Genomic DNA, 21,983 nt, shown 5'->3' on the forward strand with positions numbered 1-21,983 from the left:
CTCGTACTCGCTCCCACTATCGTGAAATCATTTCTAAAAAATCCACGGAATTTAATTTGGATTTTTCGGGGTATTACACTCTATGTCAGCTTGAAGATTGTATCCATTCATCAAGCTGAGGGGGGGGTGGGGGGGTGTTAGCAGTATCAATATCCCACATCAAATATTAATCTAGCTAGTTCATGTCTCATACTGGACATTGATTCCAAACCACGTGTCATCAATCTGTACATCCTAGCTCTAGTATAAAACTATAAATAGCTGTATCTGAGCTCCCTCATAGTACGAATCATCATTTTCTAATACCAGTCACTATTTTTCTCCCTTTTCTTGATTTTCTTTACAAAGCTATCAGATATATTCTCGCAAATATCACCATATCACTCTGGTTGTGTGGGACCCCAATGCTGCATGTACACGAGGACTCACATGAGAGATCGAGCAACCCCTTACATGATGACTCCCAGAAGAGATCCCCGAGCAACGCCAATAGCCCAATAAATGGGTGGCATGAGAACTCCTATGACTCCCATGAGAGATCCCCGAGCAACGCCGTCATGGTGGCATGAGGACTCCTCCTATATATTAGGGCTTGATTCAACTCTTGGTTTGTCAAATGATTATTTTCTTTCAAATGAAAATTACTCTGAAATATGATACGTAGAAAGTAGAAACAGCATGGGAGCAGGGCTCTAGAAAGAACAAAATAAATTCCAAATTAATTGCAGCTGGTCACTAGTAGGAGTACAAATGCATGCTTTACTCTTCTTTATAACTGGAATGTAGCGTGTTGTATAACCACAGGAAGCTAAATAGTCGCCGTTGCTAGCATGCGTGCAGTTTAAGCTAGCAAAGTAAACAGTCAGAAACTCCATGTAGTGATTTAATGATTAAATCTCCATTCATGCATGTACATTCAAGACAAACAACTCAATTTTTATGAAAAAAAAAAAAAGTAGACGAACAACTTAACAAAATAGAAAACCAAAAATAAACATTTCAAAAAAACAAAAAAAACAAAAATAAATTGCAGACTTGAAATTGAAGAAAACTACAGTTGTGTAATTGGTTGGGAAGTTCCATACGAACTAACTGTGAAATTCAAAACAATCGACCTGTAGTATTGACTCTGATGGCCTATGAGCAAAGGAGTTCATGTGCATCAAAAGTTACAACTGCATCATTCACTCGTTCAAGGTTAAAGTTGGATCATAATCCTCTGTGCACTCTTGAGGCAAGTGGCCATTCCTACAACAACGATAACAAAAATTGTTTACTTCAACTCCATTGTTGCCATGCTCTTCCTGATTTTTACAGGGATAGAGGTCGCGGCAAACGCAGCAAACCATTACACGTTTCTTCTGTTTATTTGGGCACATTGCAGTTTTATGGTCACCAATCGTATAACAATGTCGACAAGAAATGTAGTCCTCTGCTTTGTTAATTGCCATGCTCTTCCTGATTTTTACACGGATAAAAGTCACGGCAAACGCTGCAAATCATTAAACCTCCCTTCAGTTGACTGGGGCACATTGCAGTTTTATGGTCACCGATCTTAGAACAATGTTGACAAAAAACGTAGTCATCTTTTTTGACTTGTTCTACCACAAGTGCAGGTGTATCAGGGCAGATTGGAGTTACTTCTGCCTTAATTGGTACCTTTTTGCTGCTCCATTGCTGAATACAAAAGAAAAAGAAAATCACCCTTCATGTCAATATCTGCCCATTTAATTAATAATATATATATATATATATATATATATATATATATATATATATATATATATATATATATATATATATATATTCATATTCCAATCCAAATAAAAAACTTCCAATTGTAAATTATCAAATAAAAAATTTTATATATCACTACATTTCTTTTTTAGCATGTCTTCATTAAACTTTTACTATCCAAATAGCTCCAAATTCTATAGACACATGAAAATCATCTTCAGCTCCAAATCTCACCAAGGATTTCACAGTTTTCACTTACAATGAAGCACATAGATTTTCTGGGTACGTAGTTTTATAAACTTCACTCATGTTTATGTGAGACGAATGACATCTCAAGGCAACAAATAGCTCACATAATTAGGCTCATATTACGACCATACACACGGATGGGAATTGTCCAATAATAAATTTCAGTGTTTTGACTTTTTTTCCTACATCCAAACAATAAAACATACTATGTTGCCGCCATGTCACCACAATAAAACATATTTTTCCATTTACTCAAGTATCCAGTCCATTAAATGGACTAAAAGGAAAATATATTTTTTCAAAATTTGGATGAACAAAAATTCACTTCTTATTGGTCAAAAACGCAAAAATAAAAAATATAACACGATACATAAGATCTATGCTTCAAGAAACAACGGCAAAAAAGAGTTTTGGATGAAAACATACGAATAGGAGAGATAGATGCTTCATACTGTTCTTCCTTCTGGTCAGCTTCATGGAGGAGTCCAAGGTTCAGGTCCTCGTCAACTAGATTGGTACTCATGGCAACTGTGGCTGGGTGAAAAAAGAGAACCATTGGGTTTTAGGTTAGACCTTGGGTTTAGTGTTGAGAAGGAGAGCGTAAATTAAAAATAAAGACATAAAGAAATAAACCTTTTCTTCGTCTGAACACAAGGAGAACCCCATGACCCCTGAAATAAAAGTCCAAAGTTCACTGGGAGCTTTCTTTTTTTTCCGACTTAATTTCACACAAAGTCGGAAAAAAAAAGAAAGCCTGAAAGATTACAGAGGTTGGTTTTACGCCGTATTGGAGAGCCTGGGCAGGTTTATATATGTGTGTGTGTGAGAGAGAGAGTTAATAATAATAAAAAAAGACTATCCAATTAGAAGTGGGAAACTAAATCAAACTATGAATTTCTTGTTTATTATTTCCCCTTTTGGACAGTTGATTAATCAGAGACTATCCAATTAGGAGTGGCAAACTAAATCAAACTATGAATTTCTTGTTTATTATTTCCCCTTTTAGACAGTTGATTAATCAGACTAGGAATCAGGGAATTATAATCGGATCAATTATTCTCAAATCTTTCGTGTTTAATTTCCTATACTGGCTTATTCTCAAAAAATAAAAAATAAAAAATTCCTACATTGGTCAATACCAAAACCCTAAAACTCTCTCTCCCTCTCTCGAGAAACTAAGACTGAGGTGGGGCGGAAAATTCACCACTCGTCCGGTGGCACTCCGACCGGCAGAAGTGTTGACCTTGGTCGCGCTGCTATCATGACGGTGCTGTCGGACGGGTAATGAGTCCTATGGCTGGGCCCTTAGGTTGGCGCGCGTGGGCGGGGCTGTTTCCAAGCGGCGTTGGCGGTGCATCAGCTCTGCTCGTTTGGCCGCGTCAAGGTAGACTCCTCGTTCTGATGGCGGTGATGGTGGTCGATCGACGGTGGTGCTGTTATATTTTCTCCCCGTGGACCTGATTCAAAAAAAATAATTTCCTATACTGGTTTTCCCCTCCTCGTATGTTGAGGATTAATTATTTAAGATTTCTTATTATATTTTGCTTTCCTTTTAAGGATTATTTTTCCCTTTGGACAATATCTATTCAATAATAAGACTACTCATCTCAACAACAACAAAAAAATAATAATAAAATAATAATAATAATAATAAGACTAGGAATCAGGCAGTTATATTCCGTGGCTTTCTCCTTGTGAGAACTCTCTACGTTTCATCGTAGTGCTCTGAGCTTTGTCTCAGTCTCTTCTTGCTGTTAACAAACTCCCCAACTACCTTTCATCATTCTCTTTCAGTTCATTTACACCTACCTCCAAGTTCCTTCATTTCTGGTCTGAGCTTCATTCAATTCACCCACACCCACCCCCACCCCCAGGTTCTTTTAGTCTGGCATATATCTCGTCTCTTTCTTCTTGACATGCTAAGGTTCTAGTCCCTCTGGTTGTATTAATTGCTCCTGTCTGAACAACTCAAATCATCTCTTTTGCTGAACCCAGGCTCCTGTTCAATCTCATCAAGCATTTATTTCTCAACCAACTCTGCAATGTATAACCCCATACAAAAGTACCACAGCTCCTCTTCAAAATATCCAAACCATTTCTTTACTACCCAAACACTACTACTATTCCTGCTCCTCATTCTAGCCGGCTGGTCTTGTTCTGAAGATATGGAGGAAACACAGAAATCTGAGGAGTACTTGGTAGTGCAGATGAGGAAGAAACTCTCTTTGCGAGATTTAGATAGAAAGATCAGGCTGAATGCTGTGTTTTTTGCAGATAAAATACCAAACAAGCCAGCCATTTGCAACACGATCAAGACTGTTCTTTCCAGGTTTGGGAAGATTGGTGTGACGGCTAGCAATGAGAGAGATCTCAATGACAAAATGTTTTCTGTCACAGTTGAAGATGAGGATGCTGCTATGGCCATTCTGGAAGGTTCACCCTGGTCCATCATGCGATATTCTGTCCATTTTCAGAAGTGGCCAGAAAACTTGGCTATAGAAGAGCTACCTTGCAACCAGATCACTTTCTGGGTTCAGATCAGGGGAATTCCCCCCTATATGTTTGATGTGGAGAATGTGAGCGAGATGGTTGAAAAGTTTGGAGTCTTTATCAAGATGGATGACCCACTAGAAAGTGAAGAAGGTACCTATAGCTATCTTCGTGTTAGGATTATGGTGGATGCTAGAGATCCTCTACCCACTGGATATCAATTACCAAGAGAAGATGGATCAATGAAATGGGTAAGTTTCTCGTATGAGAACATCTCTGACTTCTGCTTTATTTGTGGAAGATTGGGGCACTCAGACTCATCAAGAAGACCCTGTCCAATTGGTCCTGACCCTGAGAATCCAGACAATGAATATGGGGAATGGATGAGAGCTATACCACCCCGGAGACAGAACAGAAATGGTCATACCCAAATTCCGGCAAGTTCTCAGCGGCCAAGAAGAAGATTTCCAGGTCAGGCTATTTTACCCTTGCAAAGTCAACCAATGAGACAAAATTTAGAGCCCCAAGGACCCTCCTCTAGTCATGTCAATGCTCAGTCCCCCCATCATACAGCCCCTTTTGTCAGACAAACACTCCAAATCTCTGACGAAAATATCCATACCACCGCGGGCAACCAATTGGATTGCAACTATCCAGTCCCATTGGGACAATCAAACCTCCCCATTAATCTTCCACCTGCAAATCCAACCCTCAGCCACCTTTCAGGCCCACCCCCTGGTTTTAGTCCTCTTTCTATTAATGGCCCAGATGTCCTTGAGTTTCCCACACATGGGGCTAATCATGCTGAAAAAGCACATGTATTGGCCACTCTTTTCTCAAAATCTTTTACCACCACCCACCCTATTCCCACACAAAGCCCAGACACCATTTGTGATAACTCAAATATTTGCTATCATGGGGGCCAATCAAAAAGGCCCCTGCAAGTTGATCCCTCACCAGTTCCTAAACCAAGAAAGATAAGAAAGTTTACTAATCGGCAGACTGCAAGGAGTGGACTGACGGAGAATGTTGACAATGGCAGTTCAACGAGCCAATGCGTTGAAGGTAGTGGTGGCTGGCCTACAGCCACAAGTCCACAATGATACAACTCAGTTGGAATTGTCATGGATTGGGGCGATCCATGACAAAGCAAGCTCTAAAGGAGCTAATAAGGAAATTTCGCCCATCCATTATTTTTCTTTCCGAAACTCGGATGAAAAATAAGGAGATTATGAAGTTGAGACAGGAATGCAAGTTTTCCCATGGTACCACTGTCAAACCATTCAGAACAGCTGGAGGCCTGGCTCTACGGTGGAATGATACGGTATCAGTTCAAATTCTCTCTAAATCCAAATATCTCATTGACACTATTGTTCAGTTTAAAGGGGATGACTCTCTTGTTCGCTTCTCTTGGTTTTATGGTCCGCCAAATAAGAGTTCAAGGCCAGCTTTCTGGAATAGTTGCAACAATCTGGCAGGTTCTATTGATCTTCCTTGGCTTTGTGCTGGGGATTTTAATGAGTTTCTCTGGCCTCATGAAAAAGAGGGTGGAAACCCTTGGAACCCAGGAAAGAGACGATTCTTAAGAGACTTCATGGATGCTAATGATCTTATTGAGCTCCCCTCAAAAGGACAGAAACTAACATGGAGCAACAATTGGCCGGGTGGTGGCTTAATCAAGATCAAACTTGACAGGGGGGTTGTGAACACAAAATGGTTAGAAATGTGGCCAGCTTCTACCGTCCTCAACTATCCCAGGTTGGGTTCAGATCATTGCCCTTTAATATTTGACTCTGATCCTCCTGTGGTTCGTGGACCCAAACTGTTCAAGTTTGAACCTATGTGGGCTGATGACCCAGCATGTAAAGATGTTGTCGAAAAGTCGTGGTGGGATGAAAACAATGAAACTGGTGCAGCCCAATGGGTTTCTAGAAGTGCAAGATGTAGCCATAACTTAACCAACTGGAGCAGGGCCAAATTTTCTAATAACCGTACAGCTATCAACTTGCACCTAGAAGAGTTACGTGAGATTCAAGATTCCTCATCTGATCATGATCGCAACAGAGAGAACTTTATTATTCGGGAAGTAAATGATCGGTGGAACAAGGAGGAAAGGTACTGGACACAAAGGTCAAGGATCAATTGGCTCAAAGCAGGAGACTCAAACACCAAATTTTTCCACTTGACAACCATTCAGCGTAGGCAACGCAACAGGGTCCTCAAATTGAAATCTAACCATGATACCTGGTTAGACAGAGAGAGCACTATCAGGTCTGAAATTGAACATTATTTCAAGGATATCTTTCAAAGCTCAGGGGAAAGAGAGTGGGATGAGGCATTAAATGCAGTAAGCCCGGTGATCAGCTCCGAGATGAACCATTCCCTCTCGCGTCCTTTCTCCATAGAAGAAATTAAGGGGGCAGCTTTCCAAATGGGGGCTGAGAAAGCACCAGGCCCTGATGGGTTCCATGGCGTGTTTTTTCATAAGTTTTGGAGTATCATTAATGATACTATGAATGACACAGCAAGGGAATTTTTTGATTCTGCTGAGATTCTTTCGCAGCTTAACCGAACCAACATTGTTCTCATTCCTAAGGTTCCTTGTCCAGAAAAAGTTGATCAATTTCGCCCTATTAGCCTCTGTAATTACTCCTACAAGATCCTTTCCAAGATGTTGGCTAATAGGTTGAAGGAGTTCCTGCCTACTATCATTTCCCCATTTCAATCTGCCTTTGTTCCGGGTCGTCAAATCCAAGATAATATTCTTGTGGCTCATGAGGCTTTCCATTATTTGAAGCTCAGAAAGAAGGATGGCATTGAGGAGTTAGCCTTGAAGCTTGATATGAGCAAGGCTTATGATAGGGTGGAGTGGGATTTTTTACAAGAGGTTCTCACAAGAATGGGCTTTGGTACTCGTTTTGTCAAACTGATTATGGCTTGTGTTAAGTCGGTGTCATTTTCTGTGACTCTTAATGGGAAAGTTGGCAGTTATTTCAAGCCCTCAAGAGGGCTAAGACAGGGTGATCCAATTTCTCCATACCTATTCCTTTTTATATCGGAAGTTTTCTCTTCTCTTATTCAGCGAGCTTGTGAGGTTGGATCTCTCCAAGGTATCAAACTCAGCCATCAAGGACCTTTACTCTCTCACCTTTTCTTTGCTGATGATTCTCTCTTTTTTCTCAAAGCTAATGCTGCTAATTGTTTAGAGATTATGAGAATTATTGATGTCTACTGCTTAGCTTCTGGACAGTTGGTTAACTCAAATAAATCTACCTTGTACTGCACTCCTAACATGTCTAACACAAAGGTGTCCGAGCTGTGTGAAATCCTTGGTGTTCCTGCTACTATGAACCCTGGTCGTTATTTGGGACTTCCTACTATTTGGGGAAGATCAAAGAAAGCTTCCCTTTCTTTCATCAAGGCGAGACTTTCTGATAAGATTCAGAGCTGGAAATTTTGTACCTTATCTATAGCGGGGCGTGAAACTCTTATCAAATCAGTAGCACAGGCTGTCCCAACCTTTCCTATGCACTGCTTTAAATTCCCAATCACCCTCTGCAGGGAATTGGATGCTTTACTGGCAAATTTCTGGTGGGGGCAGAAGAAGCATGAGTCTAAAATTCATTGGAGAAGCTGGCAATTTTTGGGTCAGCCTAAGGACTGTGGTGGACTGGGGTTTAGGAACTTGAGCGAGTTTAACACATCTCTTCTTGCTAAACAAGTATGGCGGATTCATTCAGACCCTAACTCGTTGTGTGCTCTAATACTTAAGGGTCTGTACTATCCTAACTCAGATATTTTACATGCTGGCAAGGGTTCTCGTGCTTCATGGGCTTGGAGCAGCCTTTTGGATGGCAAAGCTCTTATTGTTGATGGGGCAAGGTGGCAAGTTGGGAATGGAGAGACTGTTGATATTTGGGCAGATCGGTGGATTACAGGGCCTGGTTCAGGTTTCTTAAGGCCTACCCTTCCTGTTGATCATTCTAGACCACATAAAGTGAAAGACATTATTGATTGGAACTCTCATAGCTGGTGCCTTAATCAGATTCAGGACTTAATTTCTATTGAGGAATGCAATCAGATTGAGCAAATTGTTATTGGGGATCAATCCTTTGTCGACAGAGTTGTTTGGCCTATCACAAAAAATGGAGAATTCACGGTCAAATCCGGTTATCACTACATTCACACCCTTAATGTGGTACCCACCTCTCAGCATGCTCACTCTTCACATAGAGTGAACACTTTGGTTTGGAAGGCAATATGGAATATCGAGGCTTCTCCTAAAATCAAGGTTTTTATTTGGAGGATGTTGGTAAACGCTCTTCCTTCCTTTCAGAATCTACATCGAAGGAAAGCTACCCCAACCCCATTGTGCCCGGTGTGTGAGTTGCATCCAGAATCTATTGAGCACATCTTCCTCCAATGTTCAGGTGCAGTGTGTGCTTGGTTTGTTTCTGAGCTACACTATAAAGTCAATCTACAGTCCATTGATAATATTGATAGTTGGTTTGAGAAAATCATTCCCCTAACGGGTGGCTGTAAAACAATCAACGCTGAATTCCTTACTAAAGTTGCCTACCTTCTTTGGGAAATCTGGAAGGCTAGGAATGCCTTTGTGTATGACGCAATCCCTGTTGATCCAATCTCTGTTGCAAGAAAGGCGGGTTCGGCTGCTTTTGAATATATAACCTGCAAACACCACAATGTCAGTCCTGTGATTGAACTTCCAACAGAAACTCATCATGCTCAGGTACGTATTGCTTTTCCCCCTTCTTCTTCGTATCATCTCCCCACTTCCCTGTCTCCCCTTTCTATTACTGATAGCACCACTCATACGGGAGCAGTCCAAGCTCCTCATCCAAACCTGGCCCCTCCATTATCATCTCACAGTCACTTCAACCATATTCAAACCCCCTACCCTCAGCATTTGGCTCTCCCTCCACAAAATCCGAACCTCCATCATCATCCCCAAATTATAGCCTCCCATTCACCAAACCCAACCTCCGCTCCTAATGCTACTCCACACCCCATTCCCCATCACAACCTCCGCTTTCATCTTCGCCCACAAATCAGAACCATCACTCCAAATTCTCACCACCCTCATTCCTGGAACCCCCCCCCACCTGGACATGTTAAGATCAATATCGATGCTGCTTGGGTTAAGGAGACAAACCTTACTGGTGTTTGCGCTTTAGCTAGGGACAGTCATGGCTCCCTTATCGATGGCTCTACGCGGGTTTGTTTGTCTGGCTCCTCCCTGGAGGCTGAAGCTAGAGCTGCTTTGGCAGCGGTGGAGTTGACGAAGCGCATCCCTCATGTCCCCATTCTCCTTGAATCTGATTCAAAGTCATTAGTGGATTCCATCAATAATTCAAGCATTTGCCATTGGAAAATTGCTCCTATTATCTCAAAAATCAGGAATGATTTTACCTTGGTTCAAAGGTGTGCTTGGTTTTGGATTCCCAGAGAAGCGAATTCTGCTGCCGACTTGGTGGCCTCGCTAGTTGTGCGGAAGAAGTGCCCGGAGGTTTGGATTGATCGTCCTCCTTCTTCCCTGGTTTTTGTTCTTTCTCGTGATGGTTTACCATGCCCTCCGCCTTCTAGCCCGGAATTTGAGCGCCCTTGACTCAGCCGAGGTCTTGGTTGCTTTATTTCTCTTCGGCAGCTCCATTTTTGAGTTTGGGGAGCTTGGTTCTTTTTTTTCCTTGTTTTTTAGTTCCTGTATGCTGCGTTTCTGGTTTATCCAGTTTCTTTTGTTTCTTTATGTTCCTTGTCGTCCTCTTTCTGGGCTGGACTTGGGTTCTTTTCTCTTTCGGCTTTGCTTTCGGCTTGGCTTTGTGTTGTCTCTCCAGCCTTGGGCTGTTTAATGAAGTATCATTTGACCAAAAAAAAAAAGGAATCAGGCAGTTATCAATTATATATTGACAAATCTTTCGTGTTTAATTTCCTCTTTTGGTTTTCCCCTCCTCGTATGTTGAGGGTTAATTAGTTTAGGACTATATTTTTCTTTCCTTTCTTAGACGTACTACAAGGAATATATTTTTTTTTTTCCTTTCTATATAACTAAGCAGTGAGCACCACCTTAAACGTACAATTCCCTCTAATACTCCGTGTTTGTAGAAGGTCAATCTTTCACACTTCGTCTTCTTCCTTCTTGTTATTGACCTTGTGCATTTAAAATACGTCGTGAGTACGAACTTGTGGCTAGCTCGAATACTCTACTAATGTTAGAGAATTTTATCCTTTTGACAGATCCAAGATGGGTTGTGGGGCTTCAAAATACTCTTCGGAAGGATCAGAAAGCAGGAAATTTGAGAACACGTCACTAGCTTAATGAACTATCAAACTTTGTCACGCCCCGAATTTTGAATAATCAATTCAAATCCGAAACATGAATAATAACAAATTACAACTAACATCCTGAATTTTTTTCTCACAAACAACCACACTTCACAACTCTCAAATTTACAATAACCCAAATCCTCAAGTTATTTATTACAGCACACTCCCACCAAATCAAATTGTAATGCTCAAATGAGCTTAACTCGCCTCACTATTACAATTGCTATAAAACGATAACCATTGCTCTAACCGCACGATCACCGTCCTGGTTCTCCTGTCCTGTAGGATTACCCGCTACACAATTTGAATAGTGTACCGGGAGTTGCAACAACACAAAACCCGGTAAGCTTTTTACAGCCAGTATGAGTAAACAAGAAAGAACTGTTGATTTATTAAATTACAATTCAAGTAAAATTCAACAGTATTACGTCTGCAAAGAGACATCAAACCACTCATGGAAAACCACAAGGAATACATTTTCACAATCCTCAAATCACAATACACCACACTGGTCCTGCAAACACCCAACCCACATAACACCACTCTGGTCCATCCCAATAACACGTTAGAGCTCTAACTGCCTCGTTACCTCTGACACCTTGGCCTAGGGTCAAGCAACGGCAAAAATACTTCGGTTAACACTATAACCGTCGCGCTTTGGACATCCCCATCCTCAGCACCATATACTTCGGTTAATAATAAACCGTCGCACTTTGGACATCCCCGTCCTCGGTACACAACTTCGGTTAATAATAAACCGTCGCACTTTGGACATCCCCGTCCTCAGTACACAACTTCGGTTAATAATAAACCGTCGCACTTTGGACATCCCCGTCCTCAGTACACAAACACTCCGGTTATCCATAACCGTCAAACTTCGGACACCTCGTCCTCAGAATCCTACATTCTCCAACTCTATACATACTCCAATGTAAATCATGAATATTAACAAGAACTCATCAATCATGATCATCACATATAAATATGATAAGTCAAATTTCAAACCATAATAAATAAATCATCACAATTCCACACTCTTCAATGTCACACCATTCCACATATAATCACGTAAATATATATATATATATATACGTAATCACCCACTCAGGAATGACCACTAATACCAACTATAGTTCACACAAGAAAATCATGAAATTCATTTTGTATAATTAAATCATTTTACTTACCTATGGACCGTAGTTGATCAAGTCCATATGATTTAAAACAAATATTTATTCCATAAATATTTTCACACAATTACTACAGAAAATAAAGTAATTAAAGGTACTCGGTTCGTAATATGAACCACGTGAGGTTTACTCACCTCTAAATTCCTGCTGCGTCTTCTTAACAGCTCAAAATACAATTTCACGAATCGTCCGCCAAATCAAACCGTCGGTCACCTAATCAAACATGACCTTAACTTAGCCAATAACTCAAAAACATAATCAAACGACAATCCAACGGTCGGATTGAAATTACATGATGATCCAACGGTCGGATCCTCACGGATCGCCTTCCTAATCACTGTTTTGCATTTATACGAAGATCCAACGGTCGGATCTTCGCCCATGACCACACAAAGCCACTGGGACAGTCATAAGATCATCATATCAAAACTACAAGTCCATCTGACGGTCCTAACTTCACAGATCACAAATCTAACGATCGAAATCGATCTAAACTTAAAAATTCATAACTTAATCATACGATATCCAAAAATTGCGTATAATATATCGAAATGATCGTATTGAAATATAGAATCTGAAAATGTACAGAAACCATATTTTTGATCCCCGGAGGTGGCCGGAAAGGGCCGCCGGAGTTAGTGGCAGAGCCGCCGCCGACCACCACCAATGGTGTCGGGGCCGGGCTGCTCTTCTTCCTCTCATCATGCTTGACAACTTTCATAACTAGCACGAAGTCTGAAAATGACCGGAAGGGGTCGAAAATTACCTTGAACAGTATGAAGGTGGCCGGAATTTTCCAGAAACCGGCGAGAAACTGCAGAAAACGGCGAGCTCCAATTCGACGTAAAAACGTCAATTTAAGGCTTCGATTCCTTCTGAAGAGTTGTTAAGAAACTCAAGAAGAACTCACTGGTTCAAGAATCACAGAAAAATATGGTCTGTAGCTCGAGATATACCGATCGAAAGCTTCGGTGGTCGGAAAAATTCCAGAATTTTGCAGAATCCGGCAAGGCTCGATTTCGACGTCAAAGCTTCAATTTCAGGCCTCGATGCCTTCTAGAGAGTTGTTAATAACATCAAGGGGAACCCACTGGAAAAAGAATCAATCAAAACGATGCACTACAGCTCGAGATATCTTGATCGATAGCTCCGGTCTCGTTCTTGGTTGGGTTTGACTTGCAGCCACTGCTACGGGCCACGCCGCCGTGTGAGGCTGCTTCTGGGAGTTTCAGGAAGTTGAGTCGAGCTTGTGGATGGATTTTGGTGAGGATTGGTGACCGGTAGCTTGAGATATCAAGCTTGTTTCCAAAACGAGCTCAAACCGGGCGGAGCTTCCCGCCGCCGCTGGTGGCCGTGTCACGGTGCAAGGCTGCCTCTGGCAGCTGCGCAAGGCTGAGACGAAGCAAAAGGAAGTGGTTCGACGCCGTTTGGTGGCCGGTGGAGGTAGAGAGAGACCGAAGAGCCTTTGCTCTGTTTTCGGTTTCGGTCGAGCGAGAGAGAGAAAGAAGAAAAAAAAAAGAGAAAAAGAAAAAGAAGGAAGGAGACCCGGAGGAAAGGAAAAGGAAAAGGAAAAGGAAGGAAAAGAAATTTCTAAAAGAGAATCCGAGGAAAAGAGATTATAAAAAGAATCTCATATTTCCAAAATTCGTAACATAATCGTACGAACTCCAAAAATTTCGTTCGACATATGCACGCGATCATATCGACGAGCTCTACAACTTTTATGAAGGAAGTTTTTCCCAAATTCCGTACGTAGAAAAGTCGATTTTTCTTGAATCGCACAATTCGAGCTTTTGTTAAAACGAATATTTCGAAACTTCGATAATTCAAAAAGTTGAATTATTTCGGGTAATATTCGTGCAAAAGCACTTTAATCAATTCGCACAATTTCACGAGACGAAATGGAAAATTGCGGGTATTACAATCTACCCTCCTTAAAGAAATTTCGTCCCGAAATTTAATCGCGAGTCCATTTCTCCCGATTTAAAGTTTTCTGTAGTTTATACAGAATAAACTGTAGAAATTTTCGAAACTACTGCTCTACGTATAAAAATACGTCCGTATACTGAGTATATACAAGATTCCAAAAATAATGTAAGAGGTAAGTTTCGAACTCCTGACCTCAAACACGAAGGTCTTGCTCCCAACCACTGAAGCAAGAACTGCTTTCATTAATATATGCTCACTTGTTATATTTATTATGTCATAAGCGACATAAATAAAATATAAGTGGAGGCAAGTCTCGAACTCCAGACCCCCTAAACCAATGCTTCGCTCCCAACCACTGGAGCACAAGCTATGCTTAATATAATGTGTACAAACGTTAAACTTATTATGTCTTAAACGAACATAATAAAAATAAACGAGAGGCGAGGTTCGAACCTCAGACCTCTTGTACACGAACTTTACACTCAACCACTCGAGCACGGCTGCTCACGTTATTATCCATACCAATCCTTTTATTTAAACCAACTGTTTCAACTGTTTCAACAATTCGGCCCAAAACATCCAAGACTGTTGCAGAAACCCAGCCCAACGTATCCAAAACTGTTACAGAAATCCGGCCCAACTCATCCAAAACTGTTTCAGAAACTCGGCCCATCATGTCCAAAACTGTTTCTGAAACTCGGCCCATCAGGCCTCCACCCACAGCTACAGTGATGCCTTGATCCAAGACAGGCCCAAGTACGGCCCACTTGTGTCACGGCTTATCCCTTCCGTGATTTACGGCAGTCAAATCTGCTTTCGGCTACAGCTGTCTGCCACAGCGCCTCGAGATTCCCTCGGTCCCCTTACACGCTCTCCACGCGCCAACAACTTTTCCGGGTTTCAGGGCGACTTTAATCCAACGCGTAGAATGAATCACAGGAATCGTCCATCCAACGGTGGAGATCTGCTCACCTTGTTCTATAAATAGGTGCATTCTGGAGATGCGACTGTTCACTCCAAAGGAAAAGAATTTTCTTCCGAGTTTTAACCATTCTCTCTCAAATCTTCAGCCTTTCTCTTCTCAAATCTCCAGTCTTTTCCTCCGAAATCTTTAATCCTTCTATCTCAGATCTCTAGCCCTTCTTTCACAATTCTTCAATCTTTCAACAAAATCTCCCTCAACACTCAACCATGTATTCCTCGATTTTCTCATCCTCTCACCCCATGACTAAAGAACCACAAACTCTGCAACTAATGGAGCTACAAACCCCGCAACAAATGGAACTACAACAACAGCAACCAACAGAGGAGGGAGGAAACACCCAAGTAGCCGGAAGTAGTGCTAACATGGATTTCTGGCGAAGCCGTACCAGGTGGATTCCTACTCCAGATCAAATAAGGATCCTCAAGGATCTTTACTACGACAAGGGATTTAAGTGCCCAACTACAGAGCACATTCACGAGATCTGTCTCCAGCTGAACCAGTATGGACATGTTGAGGGCAAGAACATTTACTTTTGGTTCCAGAACGTCAGGGCTCGAGAGAAGCAGATGAAGAGGTGTAATCAGGCTGCCCAAGTGCCCATGGGAACTAGTTCTCCTGGTACTGGTGGATCCATTGATCTCAATTTTGGGTCCACTGGTTCTACTGGTGTTGGTGGATCCATCGACATCAATTTTGGGCCAGCTGGTGGATCCATTGACATAAATTTTGGGTCCACTAGTTCTACTGATGATGGTAGATCCATTGATCTCAACTTTGGTTCCACCTATTCTACTGGTAATGAAGGATTTCTTGATTTAAATTTTGTTTCATATTCTTCCTCACACTTCAACACTAATACCAGTACAACTCTTTTGGCACAACAGGAGGACAAACATCCCTGCAACAACAAGAAGGAGATCACCAGGAGGTTGAAACTCTTCCTCTGTTCCCCGTGCACGGCGAGGACGTCTTTGGTAACCCGAAGACTACTTCCGAGGAAGGTAGCGCTTTTGGTTACTATTCTGGTGGCTCAGGCGGTTACCACAGTGGCTCAAACGTTTCTCTTGAGCTCAGCCTCAACCCATCCGGAGCTGCTGACTAGGCTTAGTATAGCATAGTCCTCGTTTCCCTTTTTGTAATATAAAATCAATAAGATTGTGTGCATGTTTTCTTTTCTTTTTGTTTAACCAACAACAACACCAAGGATCGAACCTTGGTCACTCAATACTCTTTTCAAAACCATCGAGAACTCTGCTGCACACATCTTTCAAAATGATTTATCACAAACAATCATTCTAAACCTAGCAATCAATTAAGTCACACAGAGGTCAAGCTAGTATCCTCTGAGTCAAACCAAACACAATAATTTCGTCGCTAGAATTAGGGATTAATAAAGCTAAACACTTCCTGAGTTAGCTAGGAAAACCCCACGTCTTTAGAGTTACTCTTACAACTCTTATAGAATCTTGATAATTCCATCTATCAATTGCTTCAACAAAAACTCACCACAATTCAGTCCCTAACATTTAGCGATTCAGAAATCGAATCAAACTCCATATCACATAGTAATTCACTTGAACCACTATGGATACCTAACAAAGTCACTAAAGTCAATATCCGAATTTGTGTTTAACTATATCACCTAAAATCAATCACCAAAGGCACACAAAATTCAATTTCATTCACTTGAACAAAACTATAATCACAAGTCACGGTCAGGTCATCAATCCATGGTGTTCAAATGAATAAATTTCACATCCAGTTTTCCTAGTGAATCGTAACGTATCGTTCCAAAATGATGCAAGCAACATCAACCACGTATATAAGACACATCTCGCGAACTCAATTCAAATTCCGAATCATCAAAACTACTACTAATTCCAATTCTACCAACAATCCTGATTCTGAAGGAATTATAATACTCAACGACAACCCAAAACAATGGTCTCTCATCTCTAGCCATCGAGCACAAAATAAAATTCTTGTCTCGCACCTTAAACCCTGCTTAACAACTTACAAGCACAAGGAAGAAGTAACCACAATAATTTCTTCCCTAACCTCAACCCTACTAACAAACTCCACAAGGACATCTCATTACAAAACAAGGTATTTAATCCTTGATACGTACATCCCATCCAAACATCTGTACGTCCAACTTAAGAAGACAAAATTTATAACAATTCATACTCGTATCCACACTAGGTACGTGCATAGGTCAACATCATGCCTTCAACCAACACTTCAACATCCAAAATGACCTCACTTCCATAAAACAAATCTCACCGACTCATCAGAGTTAAATCTAGAGGTCTCTATTCCTCGAAGATTACAACCTGCGGAAACTAAACTTATTCTAATACGAACTTAGAAGACAACTCTACCGTCCTACAGACATACACGCTGTCTAGACCCCATACTAAGACATACCCAATGATTATACCAGTACCGAAGAGTATATGATGGGGATCCGCTGCAGACGGGCCATCACTCGGGGAGTACTGATTATCACCAAATATGTACCTTACGCTCTGATACCAAACTGTCACGCCCCGAATTTTGAATAATCAATTCAAATCCGAAACATGAATAATAACAAATTACAACTAACATCCTGAATTTTTTTCTCACAAACAACCACACTTCACAACTCTCAAATTTACAATAACCCAAATCCTCAAGTTATTTATTACAGCACACTCCCACCAAATCAAATTGTAATGCTCAAATGAGCTTAACTCGCCTCACTATTACAATTGCTATAAAACGATAACCATTGCTCTAACCGCACGATCACCGTCCTGGTTCTCCTGTCCTGTAGGATTACCCGCTACACAATTTGAATAGTGTACCGGGAGTTGCAACAACACAAAACCCGGTAAGCTTTTTACAGCCAGTATGAGTAAACAAGAAAGAACTGTTGATTTATTAAATTACAATTCAAGTAAAATTCAACAGTATTACGTCTGCAAAGAGACATCAAACCACTCATGGAAAACCACAAGGAATACATTTTCACAATCCTCAAATCACAATACACCACACTGGTCCTGCAAACACCCAACCCACATAACACCACTCTGGTCCATCCCAATAACACGTTAGAGCTCTAACTGCCTCGTTACCTCTGACACCTTGGCCTAGGGTCAAGCAACGGCAAAAATACTTCGGTTAACACTATAACCGTCGCGCTTTGGACATCCCCATCCTCAGCACCATATACTTCGGTTAATAATAAACCGTCGCACTTTGGACATCCCCGTCCTCGGTACACAACTTCGGTTAATAATAAACCGTCGCACTTTGGACATCCCCGTCCTCAGTACACAACTTCGGTTAATAATAAACCGTCGCACTTTGGACATCCCCGTCCTCAGTACACAAACACTCCGGTTATCCATAACCGTCAAACTTCGGACACCTCGTCCTCAGAATCCTACATTCTCCAACTCTATACATACTCCAATGTAAATCATGAATATTAACAAGAACTCATCAATCATGATCATCACATATAAATATGATAAGTCAAATTTCAAACCATAATAAATAAATCATCACAATTCCACACTCTTCAATGTCACACCATTCCACATATAATCACGTAAATATATATATATATATATACGTAATCACCCACTCAGGAATGACCACTAATACCAACTATAGTTCACACAAGAAAATCATGAAATTCATTTTGTATAATTAAATCATTTTACTTACCTATGGACCGTAGTTGATCAAGTCCATATGATTTAAAACAAATATTTATTCCATAAATATTTTCACACAATTACTACAGAAAATAAAGTAATTAAAGGTACTCGGTTCGTAATATGAACCACGTGAGGTTTACTCACCTCTAAATTCCTGCTGCGTCTTCTTAACAGCTCAAAATACAATTTCACGAATCGTCCGCCAAATCAAACCGTCGGTCACCTAATCAAACATGACCTTAACTTAGCCAATAACTCAAAAACATAATCAAACGACAATCCAACGGTCGGATTGAAATTACATGATGATCCAACGGTCGGATCCTCACGGATCGCCTTCCTAATCACTGTTTTGCATTTATACGAAGATCCAACGGTCGGATCTTCGCCCATGACCACACAAAGCCACTGGGACAGTCATAAGATCATCATATCAAAACTACAAGTCCATCTGACGGTCCTAACTTCACAGATCACAAATCTAACGATCGAAATCGATCTAAACTTAAAAATTCATAACTTAATCATACGATATCCAAAAATTGCGTATAATATATCGAAATGATCGTATTGAAATATAGAATCTGAAAATGTACAGAAACCATATTTTTGATCCCCGGAGGTGGCCGGAAAGGGCCGCCGGAGTTAGTGGCAGAGCCGCCGCCGACCACCACCAATGGTGTCGGGGCCGGGCTGCTCTTCTTCCTCTCATCATGCTTGACAACTTTCATAACTAGCACGAAGTCTGAAAATGACCGGAAGGGGTCGAAAATTACCTTGAACAGTATGAAGGTGGCCGGAATTTTCCAGAAACCGGCGAGAAACTGCAGAAAACGGCGAGCTCCAATTCGACGTAAAAACGTCAATTTAAGGCTTCGATTCCTTCTGAAGAGTTGTTAAGAAACTCAAGAAGAACTCACTGGTTCAAGAATCACAGAAAAATATGGTCTGTAGCTCGAGATATACCGATCGAAAGCTTCGGTGGTCGGAAAAATTCCAGAATTTTGCAGAATCCGGCAAGGCTCGATTTCGACGTCAAAGCTTCAATTTCAGGCCTCGATGCCTTCTAGAGAGTTGTTAATAACATCAAGGGGAACCCACTGGAAAAAGAATCAATCAAAACGATGCACTACAGCTCGAGATATCTTGATCGATAGCTCCGGTCTCGTTCTTGGTTGGGTTTGACTTGCAGCCACTGCTACGGGCCACGCCGCCGTGTGAGGCTGCTTCTGGGAGTTTCAGGAAGTTGAGTCGAGCTTGTGGATGGATTTTGGTGAGGATTGGTGACCGGTAGCTTGAGATATCAAGCTTGTTTCCAAAACGAGCTCAAACCGGGCGGAGCTTCCCGCCGCCGCTGGTGGCCGTGTCACGGTGCAAGGCTGCCTCTGGCAGCTGCGCAAGGCTGAGACGAAGCAAAAGGAAGTGGTTCGACGCCGTTTGGTGGCCGGTGGAGGTAGAGAGAGACCGAAGAGCCTTTGCTCTGTTTTCGGTTTCGGTCGAGCGAGAGAGAGAAAGAAGAAAAAAAAAAGAGAAAAAGAAAAAGAAGGAAGGAGACCCGGAGGAAAGGAAAAGGAAAAGGAAAAGGAAGGAAAAGAAATTTCTAAAAGAGAATCCGAGGAAAAGAGATTATAAAAAGAATCTCATATTTCCAAAATTCGTAACATAATCGTACGAACTCCAAAAATTTCGTTCGACATATGCACGCGATCATATCGACGAGCTCTACAACTTTTATGAAGGAAGTTTTTCCCAAATTCCGTACGTAGAAAAGTCGATTTTTCTTGAATCGCACAATTCGAGCTTTTGTTAAAACGAATATTTCGAAACTTCGATAATTTAAAAAGTTGAATTATTTCGGGTAATATTCGTGCAAAAGCACTTTAATCAATTCGCACAATTTCACGAGACGAAATGGAAAATTGCGGGTATTACAAACTTAGAGTCCACCAAAGTATATGAGAGATACACGAAAGTCTACTGAATTATACAAGAGATAATTACCCCTGAAGTATACAAGGGATAATTCTCGAACGTACTGATTATTGAGAGAACGTTATGATTTAAGGTGGTGCCTAGTTTATATAGAGCACTAAACTCTAATGTAATGGGAATAGGAATAATAAATTGAGAAAGAAAATAAAAACGAATATTTGTAGTCTGAGACAAGAAAAATTAAATAGGGAAATCAAATCGTCAAGATTTTCTTCTGATTCTTAGTGTACGTACTACTAATTGATTAGATAAAAAAAATATTTCAAAAGAAATAAGGAATCCAAATTTGATTAGGTTTCCTACTAATTTGATTAGTTATTATTATTAATTGGCTCACAAGAACAAGCGATGACAAACACCTATATCAAACCTAACGCTCTCATCCCAACGCTCAAACCCTAACTGTTGCCTTTCAGACGTTCAGACACACAGCCATGAGTACTATCAGGAACATTATCCGCAACCTCATGCGCCATAAGGGTCTTGGTAAGCTTTCGATTTTTGTTTCAGGGTTCGTGAGAAAGATTATCAGCAATTTTCTGGGGCTGATCCGTTTGTTCCGGAGGAAAAAAGGTTTGTTTTCCTTTTAATTGTTAGAATTATTGTTAGGATTGTTTACGCTTTCTTCAATGTCATGCCCTAAGTACTAACCTAAAGTCCTTTCTTTCTTTCACACAGAAACGATCGCGGTGTGTGCTAGTTCGATTGATCAGGATCTGAACCTAGGGCTCCTTAGTGAGGCTGACCACAAGAAAGAACATTATGAAGCATCTAGCTCCTTTATTCGTATGTCTCATCCAATCCAAAATCAATTTTGTCATGTTTCTTACACACACACACACACACATATATAATAACCGATCTTAATTTCATCATTCTTTTTCCCTGAATTTAGCGATGGAACTGCAAAGAGGTACCAAGGCAGAAGAACCCGAAGCTGCTGGAAACCCTTTGATTCAACCTGTAGTCAAAAGAGAACACATTTTCTGTCGATACTGTCTAAGCATTGGAGATCATAAAACTTCAGTTTGCCCGAAGAAACATTACATATGTACAGACTGTGGTACCCTATTTCCCTGCGAGAAGAAGGACGTCCATGGCGAAGAACATAAAGTATTAAATTATTGCTATGGTTGTAACAAATGGGGCCACTTGTTAGAAATGTGCCCTGACCTTGATGATTCGGATGTAAACTATGACCCTCCAGACTGGTGAGATGATTTCATGAAGCCTTAATTTCTGATACATATTCAGTCCTTGAATGTTTTGAATTTTACAGTTAGAACATACTACGTTTCCAAACTATTAATTCTGATCAAGTGTAGTTTTCTTCATTTTCAAATCTGCAATTAATTT

At 40.9% G+C, this 21,983-nt stretch overlaps 2 long non-coding RNA genes across 2 annotated transcripts; both read right to left on the reverse strand.

Annotated features, from left to right (window-relative positions):
• Positions 1-10,866: 10,866 nt before the first annotated feature.
• Positions 10,867-13,515, reverse strand: LOC133727867 (uncharacterized). The gene is made up of 3 exons (XR_009855403.1): positions 12,775-13,515; positions 12,143-12,221; positions 10,867-11,112 (listed from the first exon to the last, which is right to left on the reverse strand). It is a non-coding gene; the product is annotated as an uncharacterized LOC133727867 (long non-coding RNA).
• A 3,671-nt stretch (positions 13,516-17,186) lies between these two features.
• Positions 17,187-20,151, reverse strand: LOC133734835 (uncharacterized). The gene is made up of 3 exons (XR_009858605.1): positions 19,412-20,151; positions 18,780-18,858; positions 17,187-17,749 (listed from the first exon to the last, which is right to left on the reverse strand). It is a non-coding gene; the product is annotated as an uncharacterized LOC133734835 (long non-coding RNA).
• Positions 20,152-21,983: the final 1,832 nt, after the last annotated feature.

Source organism: Rosa rugosa, chromosome 2 (genome assembly GCF_958449725.1).
Source record: "Rosa rugosa chromosome 2, drRosRugo1.1, whole genome shotgun sequence".
Taxonomy (NCBI): Eukaryota; Viridiplantae; Streptophyta; class Magnoliopsida; order Rosales; family Rosaceae; genus Rosa; species Rosa rugosa.